The following is an 18,212-nucleotide window of genomic DNA, read 5'->3' on the forward strand; positions in this document are numbered from 1 at the left end:
AGTCTCTTCTCCCCAGCAGTATTTGTTGATGATGACAGAGCCCCTCTTTCCCTTCCCCCCTTGCTATCAGCTGGCTAATCTGCCTGCACATTCTGACACACAGCTGCGAGAGATGAAAACTGTACTGTTGATAGATGAAACTTTGGATAAGATTACATGGTTTTGAATATCTTGATGACATATTTGTCTGAAAAGTCTTTTAGAGGACAGCCTAATATAAATGCACGGAAATGTTTCTAATGACTAGCATTTGTCTACGTACTTGGTTTGGAAGATTAACATTCACGTGTTCTTCGACTGTCATTTGCATTTGTATGTGGAGGCAAACTTTTCAATAATCACTTCTTCATGCCGAGAAGAGTTAACAATTTATTCAAAATACACAAGGCCAAATTAGTCCCTTCTGTAAGGCTGCGAGCTTTGGTGGAGTTGCACCAGTGGTGGATTTGGCTCCGCTGCGCTCTGCAGCAGCCCCAGCTCCATGCCCAGGAGACAGCACACGCTGACCTTGCCTGTGGTAATGACGAAAATCCCCCCATTAGAAAGACAGAGCACACTGCAGAGCAAAAGGGGGGAAACACCCAGCCACCCAAGGTCAGGACAACTGCATCTTTCATCTCTTTTGCTGTTCTGAACTCCAGTTGGTTTCTATTTTGCACTGATAAATGAATGCGGTAAGACATATTGTAGTGGTTTTATTCTTATTTTCACAATACCCAGTAATGTGGCTGGGCCTCCAGAGTCCCGTTTTTCAGCTGGGGAGAGGGCAGAGAGCACCTTGTTTTGACAAGTATTGGCACTACCAGGAAAAGCGTGGCACCTGGGTGCTTTCGAATGCTGCCCTGGCCTAAAGCTTTCTGGATTTTAGGTGCCTCAATCACATCAGACAATTGACCTTCAAGAACTCTTGAAGAACAGGAGCTTGCATTCCTAAAATATGGAAGTGCTTCTGGAAACCTGGCCCCATTCAAGTCACAGCAAGGATGTGTCTGTATTCATTCACCTTGGTTTCACCCTGATGCAAAAAATATTGGTGGAGGAACTTCCTTCCTGAGGGTCAGGAAGGACTTCGGTGGACCACACATTAACATGCACCTTTACACTATCCACTAATCATGCAAAAAATAATTAGAGCTCATCTGTACTGCAGTAATGTGAAGCCTCTGCCCTCCTCAGGCAGCATAAAATGATGATACTCCTCAAATCTGGCCCCTACGGTAACACGCTCCAGATGTCTGGGCTAAAAAAATGTAACTCAAGACTATAGAGCTACACTTCTGAAATGGTGGGGTGTCCTTTCCAAGGGCATGCAGGAAAGGGGGTGATGGGGAGCTGCTCCGTTCACACAACGAGAACGGTGCTCAGCACAGCTGGGAGAAGAGGCTGCATGTGGGAAGAGAAGTTGCAGGGCTGAATATTTTATGAAACATGGCTGGGGTGAGGAAAGACAAACACTTGCAGAGACTGGTGGAGCCGTGCTTCCCTGAGGGCTTTGACCAGTTGCTTAAACATGAATGAACCTTTTGCTCTGACTTAGTGAACTCAAACCAACTCCATGAAATCAGCTGGTACCACCGTGCGCCACGAGCATTATTTGTGTGCCGATGCTGTGGCACGTATGGTCCTTTGGTTACAGGAGAAGATTCTCACCTTGGTGTTGCTTGCTGCTGCTCTGAGCTGCCCACAGGTTGTGCAGACCCTTCAGGAGGGTGCTGCACCCTCCACTGACCAGGAAAAGGCAAGAAGGAAACCTCCCAAGGTGTTCCTGTGCATGGAAAGAGTGGTTAGGAGGACAGCAATGCACATCCCCATAGGCTCTTCATCCATCTTCTTATTTGACACAGACTACTGTATGATTTTCCAGTCACCTGCTCTTACTACTATGAGACTTCTGGTTATAGATGAGGTATTTCAGCACAGAAGAGTTACTTAGATCTAAAATTTCCTTAATATTTGAAAACAGCACAATTACCTGGTTGCTTCCTCGTGAATACTGCACACGCTGCTTAAAAGGCCTCTGGGATGAGCGTGTCTTTGTCTGGCAGTGTTGTACAATCACAGATACCATTTCATTTTTCTTCCCCTTTGCATACCACTGTGTCTCTGTAGACTTGCACTGACACCCTTTCCCCTTTCGGAATATGCTGACATCTTGATGTCTTCTCCATAGACTCACACTGACACAGTGTTAGGGACTTTGTGATGACACCGCAGCCCACGTTAGTGAATGGTGAAATAGCCCTGTCACAAACTATAGTAGGAAACATCAAAACTGTTTAAAAATGTAGTTTTCCACAAAAAAAAAAAAAAAAAAAAAAAAAAAAAAAGAGGAAAAAAATCCTGAGGGCCTTGAGCTTACCTTGAGGACTGATCTGCTCAGTTATATATAAATATGGATGCTTGAGTGGAGCATTTTAACCTATGACAAATATGAAGAAGGGTCTGAATTTTCAAAATTCACAGTAGCTAGGAATGATTTTCTGCATTTATGAACACACCTCGTGCTATTTCTCCAATATAGGTACTTCAAAACTCTGGTTGCACTGATATTTGATGTTGAATGTTTGGGGTTTTTTTCTTTCTACAAAGCATGATGATCAAACTCGAATTGGCCAAAATCTGTGTATTTGTTTGGGGTTTTTTGGTTTTGTTTTTTTTCAGTTGTGAACAATCTTTATCACAAATACAGAAACGAGTATTCTTCCTTTCAGAAATGGTGACAAAAATTACTCCGGTGCACCCAGTTAATTTCCTTGGAAAATGACTCGGGTACACATTATTCATCTCTGCTGAAATGACTGTGATGCTTGACAGGGTTTTGTCAGAGTTTATTAATGAAGGTCTCGCTATGTATGGCAACAGTTGGTTTCTCTGTTTCTCTTGACAGTCAGGAGAATCTAGATTAGTCCGGGTGAAGGTGGGTGAGCTTGCCCAGGCTTTACTTCTTTGCTACTCTTTTTAACCATTAAAGACTGCAACCAGTACAACATAAGACTGAAGAAAATTATAGCCTTAAAAGAGGTGCAGCTGTTGCAGAGAATTTTTCCTGTTAAAATTTGGGACAGCCATTAGATCTGGGATGAGATAACTTGGACAAATCAACAAGTTAAGACAAATAGTTTTGATTTCTTTGTTTGTTTATGGAAAAAAACCCCACATTTGCTTAAGAATGTTGGAGAGGTGATTTTGCCTTTTAATCCAAAAAGTGATTAATAGTAGGGCAGGCAGACATGCAGTTGGAATTTGACCACAGAGGACAGAGTTCATGAGACAAATTCAGCCCTAGTTTAAATGCTACATGGTCTAATGAGCCTCAGTTTCTAGTTATTTTCTTAAATGTCTGCCTCGCAGACACCTTAGATCTGGAATCGGAAAATCCAGCTGTGCTCTTGCTGCTTCTCACAACACAGTGTAATTAAAACGTGCTGATAACTCTGTTGATGCATGAGAGATAAAAATCCATTCTACCTCATGCTGGTGGCAAAAACGTGGTTTCATCAGGAAAGAGAGCAGATATGAATTAAAAACACACTGAAGATGACAGTATCATTTTCACCAGCATGCTTCTCTGACATCACCAGCATCATGTGCTGTACACCGCTGCTTTAGCCCTTGCACGGCATTGATCTCAGCCACGAGCCGGGGCTCCACGATCCTAGATTCTGCAGGGAATAAGAAGAAGTGTCCACAGCCCTGGCAACCCTCGTGTCAAGGAACCGTCTACCCAGTGGCTCCCACAGCAGAGCTCTTCATGAAGAGCTCCAGAGCCAAGCCTTTAACAGAGATAATGTTTCTTGTGCATCCTGGGACAAACTTGTCACACAGCTTTTTTTATGGGTAGGGGACATGACATTTAGTCAAGTTTTCCATGCTAAGAATTTCATGTTACATATTGTTAAAGATGACTGAAATAGGTTATGTACACATCAAAATGAGTGAACTTTTACCTTTCCTATTGCAAGTTATCCGTGACATCCTTGGAAATCATTGACTTCTCAGCTATTGACATTGTTGGGGGAAGGGGAAAAAGGTTCATCTTGCAAGAAATGCTGACTCAGAGATTTCTCCAGAAAATCTACTTTCTTAGCTGAAGAAGAAAGATTCATTATTTGCTCATCTTAGTGAAATCTAATTGTGATATTTATATTCCGTATTAATTTGATTCAGTAAAGATTTCCAACGTAGGCAAAGAAGCCAATCGTAATACTTTATTCTGAAGCTTTTATTACTATTGTGTTTTGAATGCAGGTATTAAAACAGCAGTCGAGCAGCAGATGCTAGCCCTTGCATATTGTGAAAGATGCTACCTATGCAATTCCTAAAAGCATGAGCCCTTCTAATGGGAGGAAGCAGCAAAACTCCCATTGACTTCAGTTAGGTATAGATTTCATCTGGTGAATATGGGGTGGTGTTACTGGCTGAGGAACAAAGTCATTTGCAAGGAATAGTTGACAGTAGCTTTGACTTCTCCTTTGTACTTCGTACTTTACAAAACAGAGTGGCATCCCATATATAAAAGTAACTGCTTTGCATTAAAAACAAGTTTTCCTTTTAAGTTGAACAAACCTACTTAAAAAAGAGACAGTTGGTACCAGTAGCTGTGACTTAGTGTATTTTTTCTTTCGCATTTTCAAATACTCATTACAATTCCTACTTATTTTATAGCAATATCACACAATAAACATTTCTCTTCTGATTAAGGGATTGAAGGAGAACTGAATTATAAACAGTATTAATATAAGAGGGAATTTCTATCCTGTGCTCTGTAGGCCTGAGTTTATATGACCTTAAACAATCAGTCTGAAGAAGTGACATCAGCTGCTGTACACATTCCACATTACTGAGGAATTAAATTAAGCAGCTTTAATATCTGTGAAATGGCACAGGCCTGAAAGAGAATCGTTCCAATTTATGGACTTGGTATCTGATTTACTAGTGCATGTCTAGCAATTTCAGAGCCACCAATTGCTTTAAGACCACCTCCAAAGTGTTTTTATCACTTATAGTAAATGTGCTAACATAATGTTTTAATTAAACATTTAAAGTGCATCAAACAAATTTATTGAGGCTGCCAGAAAAAGGAGAGGGGAAAAAAAGAAGAAATTCTGCTATTTGCAAAATAACCCAATCTACGCACCATGTTATGACCCTGGTAAGATTGCCCTTAAACATTTCAGCTAGCGCCTATAAATTAGCAAAAATCTTCCCCTCCCCTCCAGTTCCCCCATTTTCCACCCCCAACCTCCAAATCATACTCTGTGCATGAAAACATGGTAAGAGCTTGTTGAAAGCTATTCAGCTATAATATCAAATGGTTGTGAACACTGCATTTATTTTTGCTCCTTGAACACAGGCCTGATATTGAAATGATATAAAAGTCCCAGCAGCACTTTATATTGATGTTGGCATTAAAAATGCTTTTTCCGTTAGTGAGAGAGGAGTTCCCCCTTAAAAAAATAAAAGCCAATACCAGACCTATCAAAACTTTATCATCCTGTTACCACTTGGGCACTGTATTAAATATTCACAACTGAAGCTGGTTTTCATTAAAAATCCTTTTCCCTTCTGCTCCAGGGATCACAGACCTGACAGAGATCCAGAACTCCTATAACCCCTTAAAAAAAAAAAAAAAAAAAAAAAAAAAAAAGAGAGAGAGAGAAGCAAGCATGGCGTTGACATCACCTGAAAAGACGCATTCAGATTTCATCCCAGTTTGCGACCAGTTTCATGCTTGCAGAACTGATGTGGGGTGGCAGGGGCAAAGATCTGCCCTGGGAGCGCCGTGGTCCTTCTCACCACCTCCTCCGGTTCTGCTCATTGCTTCCCAGGAAGGTGGACCTCGGGGAACATGGCATAGCAGCGCAGTGCAGAGAGGCTATTTGCAGAGGGCTAAATTATGATTTATGCTTTATGGCACCAAAACTACAGGCATGTTATTTGAGTACATAATATAGCTTGGGTTTTCCTAGCGAGGGGAAGAGTATTTTGTCTTCCTGAGTAAACATTCATTTTAGAGACTGATAATCATGGCAGGTTTGCTTTCCTACATATCTTTTCTTACATACATCTGTCGTTGCATATGAGAGAACAGCTATATACAGGGGGTCATAATATGAATGGAAAGCATATTTCTGTACCAAAGAGACTTACAGATGCTGGTGCCTGGAGATGGGATTCGAAGCAATTCTTGTTAAGGTCAGTACTGCCTGCTAACAAGCCAATATACAAATGTAAAGTGCATTTCATGTATATTATATTACGTATCATCCACAATTCAATTTGCTCCATTTGTTCAAACCCAATAACTGTAAACATTGCGTGGTTGGAAAGGGAAAGAGTGAGGAACCCAGTAGCAGTTGGATCTGCCAGGAAACGATAGGCAAGGCAAAATGCCATGGCAGAGCTAAGAACTGGCTATTTCTGGGAGACTAGTTTTACCTTTGTTAAAAGAAAAAGACAGAGAAAGAAAAAGAAGGACAAGTAATTTCATCATTAGGGATCAGAACCCTCATTTTTGCATGTCATTCAATCACAGGTTACAGGAAAGCTGCTGTGCCATCTAACACAAGGCAGGATAATTATTTTAATGGTGGTAATTCAGTGATGTGAGAACCACCACTAACCCTTCATCCTTTGTGATCTCCCATCGTGTACTGACTCACCCCAGCTCTGCTTAGCTGTCCCTTGGAAGACAAATCCACTGCAGGGTGTTACTGTGGCTCATGGTTACCTTGTGGTCTGTGTCTATTTTTGTATCTGTTGTCTCCTGCTTTATATTTAGCTCTTTGGGCATTCTAGAATTTAGCATAATGGAGCCCAATCAATGATGTGAGCCACGGAGCACTAACACAGTGTGAATATGAAGAAATAATAATTGTGGCTTTCAGCATGAAGGTGGAGACATTTTTCTAGAGAAAAGAAATAAAGACCTCAGAAGAAGGATGCAGCATTTCTCTTCATATCACTTCATCGTGCATGATTTGCCATTGTGTTCTAAGGGACTGATTTTCAAAAAGAATGAATTTTGCATTAAATTCTGAGTATGGTTGCTGCAGAAGATATTTGCCTATTCAGATGATGAGCTGGATGCATAAGTGATCACATCAATGGGTAATATGCACATTCAGTCATGAGAAAAAAATTTGCATGCCCTATAAAGACCTAAAAGTTGAACATCTGGCCTTTTCTGTGGCACCTCAATTTTGTATCAATGTCTTCTCTTCTTTGAAAGGTTCATTCCTAAAATCGTCAGATCATCACAGTCTTGATACAACATTCACCGCACACTGTTCATAGCTAAGCCAAGCTCAGCTGTGGTGGGAATGACTTTAATTGTTTTGCGTTACAGATGTTGTGTTTACCATGAAGTCCCTGAATTGCACATGAGTGGACACGCAGGAAAGGAAAGCCAGTGCTGCTCTTCTGCCATGCAGGAGGGACTTAGGACAGTCTGTATTTTGTCCTGATGGAAAAGCTTCATTAAACCTCTGTAGCATATGTTTCATGTGGGATTGACAGCCAAAGGGAATCAGATGACAGGTTTCCTTCTAACCAGTTCTGATATTTTCTGGGAATACATAGTTAATTGTCAGTAGGAACCACGAGGAAAGACTACCTAAAATGAGCTAACATTAAGAGTACCAGGTACGATTCATTTCCTCTTAGTTTTGTCCTGCAGCCTCTTCACCTAACTGATGCCCCATCCCTCTAGGTTTTCTGGTAAGGCCAAGAGCCATAGCTGTACATGAGCCTGTATACTGCAACATTATTTTTCTATCCTATTAATTCGGAAGCATAGTGATGAAAATTGCTACTAACCAGAAAGACTGATGTACCAAGCACATTTCTTGCGTCTGTTTACTACTACCTGGCTGCTGATGCTGAAAAGCATTGATATGCTGTGGGTGTTCCCTCCTCAGAGCAAGCGTCCCACGTCTCGTCTTCATTTTTTGTAATTTTGCCCTTGCTCCAACCACTCCAAGCCTCTAAAGAAGTTTGGATTTGGACTTTGCAGTTCTGATTATGAGTCATAGCAATATTTTCACTCATCCCAGTATATTAGTTAGGGGACTTGTGAAACAGAGGAAGGACGGAGAGTTATTAGTTGAAATTCCCAAATGAAGGGCCAAATGCTGAAAACTTCCTCTGCTTTTATTTGGCCTCAGCTGAGGCAAAATTCTTGTGTGGCATCAATAAACAGTTATCTGCTAATAGAAGATAGTTATGGGCTAAGTTCTAGTCATCAGCCTTTCAGTCTGGGGGCAGTGGTAGGGGCTCTTGGCTTTCAGACTCTCAGCCTGGGTCTGCAGGACTACCAGGCAGGAAAGTGAACCACAATTCTATGTTTAAAATGATGAAGAAGCTAATGGTTCTGTTTGGAAGCCCTATTTCTAACCCTGCCAGCTGCCACCCGAGTCTAAAGAAGGAGGATGACTGTCTCTAAACCTGGGTATTGTTAAAAGCAGGTGATAGGGACGATAGCGAGGGGGGGGTTACGACTCATTCCTGCTTATTCAGACTCTTTACATGCTTGTACTTCTGACCCCAAGATCAAGTTCCAGATAGTGATGTATGTGAAGTTTAGTTATCTTTCAGAGAAGCCACAAGAAGCCTAAAACTGAACTTTTTTTCCATGAGGAAATCCTGTAGCAGCCCTACCCTGCTATGGTAACTGCAGCTTCACAGCACCTTTGCTGCAAATAGGCATCGCAGGAATTCGTGCTGGGCTTCTGGCTAGAAGTCAGAATGACATTTCTACAGAGACAGAAAAATTGTCTCCCAAGAGGGGTGCTCCAGGGAAACAAAAAGGCAGATCCCAAGGAACTGTCACCTCCACGGATCTAACAGCAGTTTGCCCAGCTGATGAGGCTTGGTGTGAAGCGTTTACTCATCTGCCTTAGCCCTGGAAAATGAAAAGAAGGTTAAAAATTAATCTTTGTGGCTGGCAGCTGCTGGAGTGAGTTGACATGGTGGTGCATTTTTTTTTTTTTTTTCCAATACCAGGAATGTTATGTAGCAGTGGAGAGACCAGATATCAGAGTTCACGTGTGGTGTGGTAGCTCGACCCATACGACTGAAGGTGCCACATGACCTTTGAGGAGTTAAGTGTGCCTTTTTGCACTGACCTGTTTAATTTTGGTGATACGGAGGTGTCGCTGTCCCGATTCTTCGCTGTGACAGTGCCCATCCAGCTACAGCCAGCCTTGCATTCCCAGCTATATTTGCAGAATAATGTGGCATGATGGATATCTTTCCTTTAAATTTGCAAGGATAGATTTACTAATAGTAGGCAATTTGAGTCGTCTGGAAACCCTTACAGTGTATCACTGCTCTTATTAGTGGCTCCTAGTGCTTGATTTTGGATCGTCACTTGCAAAAGAACATAGCCAAGTGCTGCTGGAATCAACTTCAGGCTGAACCTTGAATTTCAGGCAGATAAAAAAATAAATCCCTGTTAGAAGAGACTGCAGGGGATGGAATCTAAACCTGCTGGGGCTAAACTAACACCAGAAAGTGCTAGCCTGCCACTACACGAGGCCAGTCTCTAAGTAGTTCGGTAGTTACCTTAACAGCTATAAAAGGTGTAAATCTGTAGAGGGGACAGAAAGAATAAAGACAGAAACTGCCCTACCTGTCTCCTACTCCACAGGGAATAATGCAAGCTACATTCACAGTAACTGATCCTAGGAAATGCTCTAAATAGAGAGAAAAAAGCTGTGGCTGAAATCTCAGAGAGACAAGCCTGTATCTCTATCTCTCTCTCTCTGTTTAATTCTGTGCTGTGCAAATAAGTAACATCCACCATTGCTAAAGAACCTTAAGTCCCTTTGTACAACACAGTAAACATGGAACTAAACAACCCCAGGTACGGGAAGACCTCTCCGGTAGCACCACGAGGTTATTACGGTTTCCCAGAACAATAAATGCAGCAAGCACGTTAGGTGTGTACTGTCTTAAAGAACATCTCAGGCTTTATATTAAGCAGAGGCAACAGACCACCTTCTCTTTGTTATGAATGCAAGTAGTTGTAGAAACGTGCCCGCACCCTGTGCAGATGGCTCCTGGGGCACGGGCAGTAGCTTTTTGCTTTTCACGAGCCAAGCTGGTCTTGAGAGCGGAAGAGAATAAAGCTGAAGCTGGTAGTTACATTTCAGACACTTGGAGCATATTGTGTGTGGCCATTAGGGCAGGATTAAACAAACATAATTAGAGAAATTCCTTCTGAAAGGCGGTTCTGCAAAAGGATTCGAGTGCACACCTATTCCGTGCCCTGCTTGAAGTACTAATGCTGCTGCACCGCTAGAAGCAAATGCCTTTTGAAGGCAGTTCAGAGCCACCGTGCAGTCGCTTAGCTTTATAGTTTGCTAGCTGCATGTCATCTTTGAAGGCTGGGAAATTGCAGAGGCAGTACTGTGATTCCCAGCCGAGTGAAGCAGACACTTGACACATTTCATCCCTTGCAATTAAGGGAGAAAAGCAGAATTGGGGGAAAATTCAAGCATCATTTTAGCAATAGACCACTCCCTTATCAAGATGAAGTACAAGCATCACCCACAGATATATGCAGGACCGCTGCTAAGCACAGACAGTAATAAATGCATGTGAACTTTGCATGAGAAAGCCTCACACTTAGAAGACTTCATTTATTGCTCTTAGTCATTTACACACATCCTTCTAAAGCAAGGAAGCTCAAACGTAATCAAACCCTGTGTGCAAATTACCAAGTCAAATGCTGTTGTTCTGTTCTGTTCTCTTTTAATATCAGAGTGCAAACCTCCCAGTGTAAAAATACAATCTTGTGATAAAATGACTAATACATGACTAAAGCCATTTTCCATTGTGCAGGCATAGCTCTGGGGATCATTTGTTTTTCATGGTAGATCCCTCAGACAGTGAATTCCTCTGGTGGTTGGGATTATATTAACGACCAGGACTGTTAGTCACCTCAAGGGAGCTGAAATAGGATGCCACTCTGGTTGCCATTATTAATTCCAACTGCAGGTGTGAAAATTAATTTCATGGGTATTTTTATCATTTCCTTTTAGTTAAGGATTAGAGTTTCTGAATGACCCAGACTCCGGATGGAGACAAATCTGAACCGGGTCTGCCCAGCACTCCCGTAACAGTGAACTAATTCTGATGGAGTAGGAGGGGGAAAAATGGGGTATAAGACTTTCCATCCCTCGCTTGGTGAAGACAATTAATGACACTGAAAGATATCAGATGTCATCATGACATACATTCCTTTGCACCAAGACTCTGTAAAGCAATCCAGTAAATTGCAGGTTGTTTTCATTTCTGTGGAAGAATAACACATTTGCCAATAGCGAGAGAAAAAAAGGAGAAGTTAAATATATCAAACCAAATCAAATGTAGCTGATTAGAAAGCCACAGTTTCCATTCGCTGGCACCGGTACTGTTTTCACATAGATTTTCTGACAGATGCTGCTATATCTCCATAGTCAAGACGACGGCTCCAGCAGCCAAGCTTCTGCCACAGATATCAAACCTGGCGTCGTTAACCATAGGTGGAGCTGGGATGTTGGATTTGGGGAATTGGGGGGGGGGGGGGGAAAGGCGGGGAGGGGAGTTAGCTCGCCTTGGCTGGAGAGGACAGATGTAATCAGCTGGATGCGTTACGGAGGGGCAGGCTGGGAAAGGGGAAACACCCCCACCCCACCCCCTCCCCGTCTCTGCCCATGATTAAGCCTCAGCTCCTGCCAGTTCAGCTGGCGAAGGTGTGGGCTCCAAACCTGTCCCGTCTTCATTGACACCCCCTCCTGCCAGAGCTCGGTGAGTAACGCTCAGGAGATAAGCAGGTTAGGCCAGATCCAGGCAGATAATTAAAGGTTGGAGGTAACCTAAGATCCTTACGTGCTCCTATAGGTACAGCTCATCTGGGGTTTTGATTTATAATATGTTGCGCTCACAACCACCTTTCATCCTACGGCTCTCCTCGTGTCTGAGGCACCTTTGGCGTGCGGGCAAGTGCTCTGCCCACTCCAGAGGTGGACGGACAGAGTACCAGAGGTCCTGCCCTGGGGCGCAGGGCTGGGAGCTCCCTTTTCATCCGTGCCGCGGTCATCAGCCCTCCGTCCAGCTTTGCTTTAAGCGTCTCTCCTTACTGCTGCCATGCAAAGCCTTTCTGACCTGATCCCTCTCCCCTTGCACCTCTCCGTGTGGCGAGGGGAAAAGCTGCCGCTTGGAACTGGCTGCCCCGTGCACCTCCGTCCCCGCACGGGGAGCTGCGGCAGCCGGGGGGGGGGGGGCGACGCCAGCCCTCCTCTGTTGTAATGAACCTTCTTCGGTCATGTAAGCCAAGAACCTCGTGTTGCTAAAGACCCCATCAGTTACTTTCAGCAGTTATCGTATTTTACTGTTTACAATGAGTAAGCCCAGAGCATGGCACTCAGCCCATCGCACGCAGTGCAGTTTATCACCCAAAATTAATGAGTCTGTGCCATCTCGGACTTCAAGACGTTAAATCACAGATTTGTGTAAAACGTACTAAAGTTCGTAACTTTATAATAAAGACCGACTCAACCTTCACAGCTACACGTCAAAGCATCAGGTCAGACCCATGCCCTCCTCGCCATTTACTAATGGTTGACTTTAACAAAGACAGCATATAAAATTCACTTTTTTTTTCATGCTGCCACTGCAACCGTTCCTTACTGTTGAAACAGCTGAATGCAGAGCAGAAGGGAGAAAAGCAGCAATGCTTTTTTGGAACTGAAATAGATACAAATGCAGTGGGCATATCGCAGGACATTATCAGGACAGCTCAGATACGTAACATTAACGTAATTGCTTTGTTCTCTTCCCTTAACTAATACTAGTTTTCCGCTCCTGTAGAGTTTTCAGGTTAATTTGTGCACGAGTTTTTACCTGGCTCTCCGGTTACCCACTTCAGCTAATTTCAGAGCAAACACCACCTTACATAACTGAACATGATCATCCAAGTTATAGATGATAAATTCCACCGTAAAGCTTGACAAACATCTTTATTGCAATTTCAGTTTTTACTTCTTCTGGAGAAATAGATTTTTTAGCATCAAAATGTCTTCATTGATTTTTACATTTAGGCAAAGCCATTCATGAAAATTAATAAACTAGGACATGTATCATGAAACAAGCACAGTACAACTCTTGTAACACCAACCTTTAGCTACGTCCTAGAGTCACTTGCAGCTTTTCAGTTGCACCTCTGTGCTGTCTTCCCTTCAGATGGAGAAATCGTTTCTGGGTTGTGCAAAGTTATTCAGGACGTTTCTAGCATTTTATGAATGTTATAAGCAAGCAGTAAAAATACTCTGAATGCTAAAAAGCCATCCCTTCATTCGAACTCAGGGTGCACAGAGCAAACTCACACGGTCAGGGGTAGCACCGATGCTGCGGCTTCCATATAGTGACTGTTGGGTGCTTGCAGGGGAAAAAAATTGAAGCAGCTGCTTACACCTCAGCGAGTCTGAGAGCTAAAACACAAGCCCTCTCAGGTGTGGCACAAAAGCAACCAAGGTGTGTGTTTAAGCCTGCCTTTTCAAACTACTTTTTTCTGCTTTAGCAACAGCAAGTTTACATACAAATGCACAGAGGTTGTGTATTTAGGGTCTGTGCAGAATGGCCAAATAGGAGACTGCATAGGAAAAGAAAATATTTTTTCCCCTCTCCTTTTGCACTGTTGTGAAATGCGGTGAGTCTGGTGGATTCGGTAATGCTCATGCAAAACTGGAAAGTGAAGAGAGAGGAGAAGCAAGTTTCATTAAGAGAGAGAATTCTACATAAAATATACTGGAGCTGATGGAGGAAAGGAAGAGACAGCCAAGATATTCAGCTGCAAGTGGAGTCCAATTTGATGCTCAGCGTGAGTTTAAAGGGAAGATTTTCTCAGCCTTAAAATAAAAGAGCAGTATCAGATGCGTACGGGGCAGAAAACTGTCGTCACAGAAATGGATTGTACCAGGCTCGGGAAAAGCGAGAGTGGCAAAAGTAGCTCATTTTGCCGCGCTACATTTATAGATGTGCTCATTTGAATGCTCCCGGGAGGACTGGCTTTATGCATCCAGACAAAATATACAGGCAACCTAGCACACAGTATCATGATGAGAAAACCTGAGCGTAAAGGGGATACACCACAGGTTAACTGGGAATTTTTGCCTTTGAATTTTGGGAGCAGACCTGATTTCCTGCCATCAGATCCGCCGATGTCTTTCATTTTTTGTCACACCAGCTCTCTGACAGAAACAAATTGCTCACCTTAAGGACCCAATCCTGCTTCCACTGAAATCAATGCAAGTTTTGTTATTGGTTTCAGCGGGATCAAGGACTCAGTCCAGCAGTCCTGAAGTCAATAGGGCTGGGGGTCTCTCTGCATAAGTAAGGTTGTGTTAATACTGCAGAATGGGCCTAAATTATATCGATTATTTGGATTCAAAGCCAAGCATAAAAACGGGATTAGGGGAAAGAGGAGTGCTTGGGGAAGTGAGTTTCGAGCAGCATACATTCATGGTGTGCAGCAGGTCAGCAGGAACTCAGCCGGAGCAAAGACTGCACTGGCACAGCCTCGGTGAGCCGGGTCCATCGGGAAGTACTGGGGGGAACAGAGAGAAGACATTCACTGTGGAGATCCTTTTTCATCTGTGCCTCCTAAAGTAAACCTTTGAGTCACTCATCCTTTATTAAAAATAAACAAAACATTGACGGAAGAAATTATTCTTGCATACATACACGTCGCAGTTGATTCTGCTTCTTCGCTGCAGCTCCTTTCCCCTCTTCTCTGGTACAGGGTTGTTCTGTGTTTCAGCAACACTACTGGCAAATCCAAATTTATTGTGCATATGTTTGTGTTCCACTCAATTAAAAATATACCTATATTTTCAGATAAACTTTGTTAGTAATTCATGAGGTAAGTGACTATTTATGCTAATAAGGGAGAAATATATTCTCAAGCATAACGCATTACATAAATTTGAATGCAAAATGTTCAATTATGAAGTAAATACAGGTAATGCAAATAGTAAATTACATCCAATAAAAATATATAAAGAATGTGTCTTCAAAGAGACAGAGGCTTTTATTTGCGTCTGTGAGCTGTTTAAAGAGAAAAGAATTAATAAATACTGAATTACTCTTATGATGGTTTTGCTCATAATTCACCAATCCATAACGACTCCCAGTAATCAGACTGTTGTTCCATACCCTCCACTGTAAGGCAGGACTGTTTCCTCAGCAATTTTATCCCTACCAGATTATCTCGTCTGATTCTATTAATTCTCTCCCATAAATCTGCTAACAGTGATATGTGATTTACTTACCCTGTTAACTGATCTGAAGACTGTTAAAAGGATTTATCTAGCACTGCACCTAGGAGCAGTTTATGCCTTATCACTCTGTTACTCCGAAGAAGTCTTTCTGAAATCAATTTGGCTGGTTTCATAGTTAAATTCAGCGGACACTGTTTAGTTCTGCACCATAAAATAAGACACTGGATAAACAAAAGGAGCAGTAACTGTACTTAATGTGTTGGTCTTGATGCGTGTTTAACTTATAACAAATTACACTCTGAGTCCATATAACTCATAACCTGCATGCTGGCTTCTGCTAAATCTTCTGTGTTAGACACACACGCACGCACACACGCACACCCCAGCGATGGAAGTTCTTGCACATGCTGCTGGCGTGCTCGCCCCAGTGCAGAGCAACCCGCCTGTGTTCGGAGTTAATGTTTCACGTCCCCCTGCGCGGTTTGTCAGAACCCTCTCCCACGAGAAATATACCTTCGTCTGGAGGCTTGTGAACCAGGTCAGCAGCAAAGCGGGAGCGAGCAGGGCTCCACATTACGTCGCCAAACAGAGATGTTTAAAAAGAAACCGGAGCAAAAGGCAATGAGAGGGACGCCGGAGTTTTCCCTCTGCCTGGCTCAGGGCAGGATTGCTACAGTGCTGGGGAAAGGGAGCAGTCTGGGGGAATTGGCCTGCGATAATTGTGGAAAAACCGGAGACTGAATAGCTCTAATTGAAATGAAAGTGTGTGATTGTTATGGAAGAAACACTGTTAATAGAGGACTGTAAATGTTTAGACACCCATTGTGAATAGCCAAACAATAAGGAAAAATACTACTAAAATGAGAATTATATAGCGTAGGGAGGAGAATGTAGCTTCTGAAGGTTATCCAAAAATTGCTAATAATCTTTTTTTCTCTGCTGTGCTGAACAGCAGAGACATTTCGGTGCAGCAGTTCTATGCAACAATCCCACAAGAACAATATTGTACAACTAATAATTTTACTTGCTGTTCTGGTAGGTCCGAGCTTCAATTAATTTGCAGCACTTGCTTACATTGGTATCAATTAAGAGACAGTCCCCATTAGCTCACACAATTTCCTACTCTTTGTCTAGGGTTCAGAGTTTGCTCAGGAAATTTACTTGTTTGCAAATGTAGCACTTTGAATCCTCACGTCCAAACGAACTATTTCATGGGGCTGGAGCCACATTTCCACGGCCATCTATCAAACGGGCAAGTGAAATACTACAATTGTACATTCTGAAAAGCAATAACCTTTTCATTTAAAAATATTAGCACACATTTTATGTCTCTCATAGGTGAGCACGTTAAGTGATCTACAGTACCGCATCCATCTTGCTCAGGGAAAAAACAAATACAGGGAATTGGACTGTCCCGGGGGGGGATTTATGCCATGAGCCTGGAAGTTTTGTTGATGCCAGCATGAGAAGAAATAGGAAAGCCAGCCCGAGCAGTTAAGTGATATTAACTTTGTCGAGAGTCACAATCTGTGAGATAAAGCTAGCAGACATCCCCGGCTGTGTGCGTGCGGGTGTGTTTTGGGACCGTGCAGAACTGCCTTTTACTTTTGTTAGTGATGTCGGTAGCAATGCTTAGCTTTGCAGAATCGCCTTGATGATTGTTTCTAGATGTAGTTATCTTCCTAAATTTGCAGTATGCCCTACTGGTTTTAGCTGCCAGGAACAGTACATGCTGTATGACTTTCAGATGTTAGTCCTGGCACTCGTACTGATAATGGCATAGTCAGAAGATGTTATCCGTTCGTAAAATCCACTAGCCAAGTACTATTTCCTAAGCAGAGATTCTTTGGCTATTGCAAATGATGATTTTCACGGTCGGTGAAAAATTACCCAGAGGCTGGCCCGCACCTACGGAGCGATACCTGCGCACGGTTATACACAGCGACCTCGGCGGGGAAGGGAGCGGGCGAGGGGAGAAGGCAGGATTTGAAGTACAATGTTCAAGAAGCTGGTTTAATATATGACCGAGTGTCAGAAGTCAGGTTTCTGAGAATTACTTTTCAGATAAACAACTTTATAGCACTGCACTTAATCTTACTTACTAGAGACATCTCATTTATCACGGAATTACAAGTAACTTTAATTCTATCGATATTCCCATAAAGCCCGGTCAGAAAATCGAGCCTGGCAGCCCCGGAGGCGGCGGGTTTCCCGGCCCGCGGCGGGGGGGTCGCGGCTGCACCGGGCCGGGCCGAGCCGAGCCGGGGCCGGCCGGCGAGCGCTGCCGCTACGGGGGTGCCCGCTGCCCCGACGGCGCGGCCCGGCCCGGCCCGGCTCCCGCGGCTCCGCGCCGGCCGGGCCCGCCTCGGCACTGACCTTTCGACGAGAGATGGCGCTGTCGAGGTTTAAACCGAGCCGCTCCGCCGCTCCGCGTCCTGCCCGCTCGCCGCTGCCGCGGCCCCCCCGGCCGGCCCCATCCCCCCCCCGGGGGGGGGGGGGGGGGGGGAGCGCGAGGGGAGGCTAAAGTAAATACAATTAGTTCTAAATGTATTAGATTAATTAGTCCGGGCCAGCAGGCCAAGTGCGGCGGGGGGCGGCCGCGGGGCTGGCAAACTTGCAGGGCTTTCGCACCTCTCGGCGGGGGCGGGGGGACCGCGGAGGCACCGATGCCCCGTCCCCGCAGAACCCCCCCGGCTGAGCGACAGCCCCGCCGCGGGGGAGCGGGGCAGGTACCCGCTGCCGGCCCCGGAGGCGGCGCCGCGCTGCCGGGTCCCCGCCAGGCGCCCGCCGCTGCCGCTCCGCCCGGCCGCAGGAGCTCCCCGCGCCCCCGCCCCGGCGGGGCAGCAGCCGGCAGGCCGCCCCGGGGCAGGGCGCGCACGGCCGGAGGCGCGCACGGCAGCGGGCAGCGCGGCTGCCGGGGCCCCGGCGCGGAGCGGCGCGGAGCGGGCA

General features: G+C 44.3%; 1 long non-coding RNA gene across 4 annotated transcripts; it reads right to left on the reverse strand.

Annotated features, from left to right (window-relative positions):
• Window positions 1-344: 344 nt before the first annotated feature.
• On the reverse strand, window positions 345-18,037 carry LOC121097986. Of its 4 annotated transcripts, none has more exons than XR_005831141.1 (4): window positions 17,640-18,037; window positions 14,728-14,868; window positions 1,651-14,590; window positions 345-512 (listed from the first exon to the last, which is right to left on the reverse strand). It is a non-coding gene; the product is annotated as an uncharacterized LOC121097986 (long non-coding RNA). The 4 variants fall into 4 exon arrangements; XR_005831143.1 differs by lacking the exon at window positions 17,640-18,037 and adding an exon at window positions 15,777-17,551; XR_005831142.1 differs by lacking the exon at window positions 17,640-18,037 and having other exon boundaries at window positions 1,651-1,765; window positions 1,973-14,590; window positions 14,728-17,551.
• Window positions 18,038-18,212: the final 175 nt, after the last annotated feature.

The sequence above is a fragment of the Falco naumanni genome, chromosome 15 (assembly GCF_017639655.2).
Source record: "Falco naumanni isolate bFalNau1 chromosome 15, bFalNau1.pat, whole genome shotgun sequence".
Lineage (NCBI taxonomy): Eukaryota > Metazoa > Chordata > Aves > Falconiformes > Falconidae > Falco > Falco naumanni.